Raw genomic sequence first — 4,948 nt, forward strand, 5'->3', positions numbered from 1 at the left:
CATTTCTCTGATGATTATTGAAATTGAGCATCTTTTCATGTGTCTGTTGGCCATCTCTATGTCTTCCTTGGAAGCCTTTCTATTCAAAGCCTCTGCCCATTTTTAATCAGATTATTTGAGTGTGGCTTGTTTGTTTGTTTTGGTGTTGAGTTATAGAAGATTTTTTTATACATTTTGGATATTAGCTCCTTATTAGATATATCATTTGCAAATATCTTCCTTCATTCTGTAGGTTTCCGTTTTGTTTTGTTGATAGTTTTCTTTGATGCACAAAAGCTTTTTAGCTTGATGTATTCCCAATAGTTTATCTTTGCTTTTGTTTCCCTTGCTAGGGGAGGCATATCCAGAAAAAATATTGGTAAGGCTTATGACTACGAGTTTATTGACTATGTTTTGTTTGTTTTTTCTGCCTATGTTTTATTTTAGGAGTTTTATGGGTTCTGGCTTTATAATTAGGCCTTTAATTCATTTTGAGTTTATTTTTATATGTCGTGTAAGAGAGTGACCCAGTTTCATTTTTTTGCATGTAGCTGTCCAGTATTCTCTGACACTATTTATTGAAGAGACGATCTTTTCCTTATTGCACTTTATAGCCTCCTGTGTTGTAGATTAATTGGCCATATAAATGTGGGTTAATTTCTGGGATCTCTATTCTATTCCATCAATCTATGTGTCTATTTTTGTGCCAGTACCATACTGTTTTGATTATGATAGTTTTGTAGTATAGCATGAAATCTAGGACTTTGAAACCTTCACTTTGTTCTTTCTGAAGATAGCTTTGATTATTCCACCTCATTTGTGGCTCCATACAAATTTTAGAATTTTTTGTTCTAGTTCTGTGAAAAATATTATTGGTATTTTGATGGAGACTGCATTGGATCTGTAGATTGCTTTGGGCAATGTGGGGATTTTAACAATATTCTTCCAATCCAGGATGCCTAGGTGGCTCAGTCCATTAAACATCTGCCTTTGGCTCAGGTCATGATCCTAGGGTCCTGGGATTGAGTCCTGCATTGGGCTCTTTGCTCAACAGGGAGCCTGCTTCTCCCTCTGCCTGCCGCTCCTCCTGTTCATGTTCTCTCCCTCTCTCATGTTCTCTCTCTCTCTAAATAAATCTTTTAAAAAAATATTCTTCCAATCCATGAGCATGGTATGTCTTTCCATTTATCTGTGTCATCTTCAATTTCTTTCATCAATATCTTATAGTTTTCAGAGTAAGAGTCTTTTATCTCCTTGGATAAATTTATTCTTTGGTATTTTATTCTTTTTGACACGTTTATAAATGAGATTTAAAAAAATTTTCTATATCTGCCAGTTCATTATTAGTGCATAGAAATGAAATAGATTTCTGTATATTAACTTCATATCCTACAACTTTACTGAATTCATTTATTAGTTCTAATAGTTTTGTTTGTTGTTTTTGGTGGAGTAGTTAGGGCTTTCTATGTATAGTATCATGTTACCTGCAAATACTGACAGTTTTATTACTTCCATACCAATTTGGGTGCCTTTTATTTCTTTCCTTGTCTGATTGTTATGGCTAGGACTTCCAGTACTGTGTTGAATAAAAATGGTGAGAGTGGACATCCTTGTTTTATTCCTGATGTTACAGAAAAAGCTTTAGGGTTTTCACCATTGAGTATGATGTTAGCTTTGGTTACAACATATATAGACTTTATTATGTTGATGTATGGTCCCTCTAAACCCACTCTGAGTTTTTATCATGAGTGGATGTTGAATTTTGTTAAATGCTTTTCTTTCTTTTTTTTTTTTTTAAGTCTCCAGAACGTCAAAATTTTATTCCTTGATTAGTTCAAATTATTTCATCAGCTGAATTCCTTGAGATGTGTAAGGCAGGTTGGTCCTTTAGAGGAACTGTGGATTGGAAATTCCTATAACTGTAGTGATATGTACACAGCTACATAGCAAAGTACTTCATTATGAAATGAAGAAAACAGATCTGAGGAAAATATATTTTAGAGTTCCAAAGAACTGAAACTGTTATTTTTCAGACTAGGCACTGAAACATTTCCTACAAAAACTTGCCAGAGATTGTCTCTTCGCTGCATAATATTCCATTATCAAGCTGGACTACAGACAACAGCTAACTAGCTCCATCCTCCTGAGAAACACCGTGCGTAGGAATGAGACTCTTGCACTGTTCACTGTCTTCCGGAACCCTCTGAATTCGATGTTTTCTGCATATAAAGGCAAAAATTCTTCTGATTCCCACCATCACAGGATCCCAATTATTGTAATGGCATAAGAGAGTCACAATAAAAAATGAAAAAAATACAGGGATAGCACCTGCAAAAAATAACCATGAAAACTGCACCTTTTGCATACACATGTCAGCTATTATGGACAGAGGTATTGTAAGGCTTAGTGCAAGTGTGCCTATCAATGATGAGGTAAGAAAGCAGCCCCACAACCACAGGAACTCTGAGAGAACTGTTCCAATAAGGCCATTAATGATAATGCACATCAATACTACTTTATTGGGAAACTCAAAGTCCTCAAATCCAGTATAATGAAGTAAAAAGAAACCTGGCCATAAGAGCAGCAAATTAAACAGACCTACAAAACCAAAGAACATTGGAATATCCAACTTATCTTCTCTGTCTACTTTTCTCTTAATCATAACAATATAGACAGCATAGACCATGGCTCCAACAAGAGACCAAATGGATCCTATTGTATCTCTTCCAGCAGATTTTTCAGACCCTGACAAGTTCACCAGCACAACACCTCCAATGCTTAAAATTACAGCTAATAGTTTAGAAAGAGTAAATCCATCTCCACTGTTACTTGGAAACATTGCAGCAAGAATTAAGGTAAAAAGTCCAGAAGTTGAGGACAAAATATTAACTATAGCAACTTGTGTGTCTGAAAGTGCTTCTTGATATGACAAATTTGCCAGAAACCACACGAAGCAAAAAAAAAAGCGCTAATTTTTGCTACTTGAGTTGCAGTAAGTTTCCCCACAGTTCTGAATAAGGATTCTTGTTCTTTCACAGTAGGATATGACATGCGAGACAACTTAGCTTCCAATGCATGGCTTGATGGAAGCTGCCGAATCTCCATGATATTACTGAACCTTACACGAGACTTTTTGGGAGTTTCTTCAGTATCAATGTTTGTGTTCTCAGGTTTTTCACTTGGAATATCATGAAATTTCACAGGAACATAAAGAGGTTCACTCAAAGAACTATTCATAGTTGTGTCTGTTGTGCAAGCAGCAAAGTAACCTTCAGCATCTGCAAAAAAAGCAGCATGCTTTCCTCGAAATCCTCTTGTACATTGTTGTCTCCATGGCTTCCAAATAATAAATCCCAAAAGGTATAGAACAAACATAGATGTTTTTGCAAAGGTGCTGAAGAACGGCTTGTTGTACTGAGTAAAAACATACGAAGTAAGTTCTGAGGATGCGACCCATATCACATCAACAAGTAGGAGATTAACAATCCCAAGAGCCATTCGCCTGCACTGAGTGAAACCACTGCTCTGGGAATTCATCCGGTTCATGATAAATACACACACCATTTGCAATCTTACTTTAAAGGCTTTTCTAAGATCTTCAAGAGCAATGCCTGAAACCTTGGCAGATCTGAGTCTAAAAGGAGGTGAAGAATTCAGCGCACCTGGCCTTCCTGCCCCGCGATGGTGTCGTGGAGGCACCATGAGCGGCCTCGGCCCGGACCCGCCGCCGCCCAGCGCCACGGCCGCGGCCTCACAGAGCTGTCGCTGTGCCTGACATTGCGCTGGAGGGAGGGAGGCCCAGCCCCTGAAGCCGCCATGTCCCTCGGGGCGAGGCTGCGGACGCCACCCAGTCCCACTCGGCCCGGGAGGGCGGGGAGCGGGCGAGTGGAACGGACCGCGCAGGCAGCGATGGCCGCGGAGGCCCCAAATGTTTTTCTTTTTTTAAAAAAATTTTCTGTTTGAGTATAGTTGATATACAATGTTACATTAGTTTCAGGTATACAGCATAGTGATTCCACAACTCTATATATGCTATGCTCACCATGGTCTATCTATTATCTGTCACCATACAATACTATTAAAATACCATTGACTATATTCCCTATGCTATATCTTTTATTTCCATGACTTATTCATTTCATAACTGGAAGCCTGTATCTCCCACTCCCCTTCACCCATTTTGCCCTTCTTTTCCCCATCTCAGCCCCTTCCCTCAGGCAGCTATCAATTTATTCTCTCCATTTATAGGTCTTATTCTATTTTGTTTATTCATTTGTTTTGTTTTTAGATTCCACATATAAGTGAAATCACCAGGTATTTGTCTTGTCTTTCTGACTTATTTCACTCAACATAATACCCTCTAGGTCCATCCATGCTGTTGGAAATGGCAGGACTCCTCCTTTTTTATAGCTCTGTAATACTCAATTATATATATGTACCACTTCTTCTTTATCCACTCATATATCAATAGTTGTTTCCTGTCTTGGTTATTGTAAATAAAGCTACAGTAAAAACAAGGGTACATCTTTTCAAATTACTATTTTTAAAAATTTTTATGTTATGTTAATCACCATACATTACATCATTAGTTTTTGATGTAGTGTTCTATGATTCATTGTTTGCGTATAACACCCAGTACTCCATGCAAAACATGCCCTCCTTAATACCTGTCACCAGGCTAACCACTCCCCCCACCGCTCTCCCCTCTAGAACCCTCAGTTTGTTTTCACAGTCCATAGTCTCTCATGGTTCATCTCCCCCTCTGATTCCCCCCCCCCTTCATTCTTCCCCTCCTACTATTTTCTTCTCTTTTTTTTTTTTAACATATAATGTATTATTTGTTTCAGAGGTACAGGTCTGTGATTCAACAGTCTTACACAATTCACAGCACTCACCATAGCACATACCCTCCCCAATGTCTATCATCCAGCCATCCCACCCCTCCCACCCCCCCACCACTCTAGCAACC

At 38.4% G+C, this 4,948-nt stretch overlaps 1 pseudogene; it reads right to left on the bottom strand.

Annotated features, from left to right (window-relative positions):
* Positions 1-1,774: 1,774 nt before the first annotated feature.
* On the bottom strand, positions 1,775-3,872 carry LOC118533725 (solute carrier family 35 member F5 pseudogene; annotated as a pseudogene).
* Between the last annotated feature and the right edge of the window lie 1,076 nt (positions 3,873-4,948).

Source organism: Halichoerus grypus, chromosome 5 (assembly GCF_964656455.1).
Source record: "Halichoerus grypus chromosome 5, mHalGry1.hap1.1, whole genome shotgun sequence".
Taxonomy (NCBI): domain Eukaryota; kingdom Metazoa; phylum Chordata; class Mammalia; order Carnivora; family Phocidae; genus Halichoerus; species Halichoerus grypus.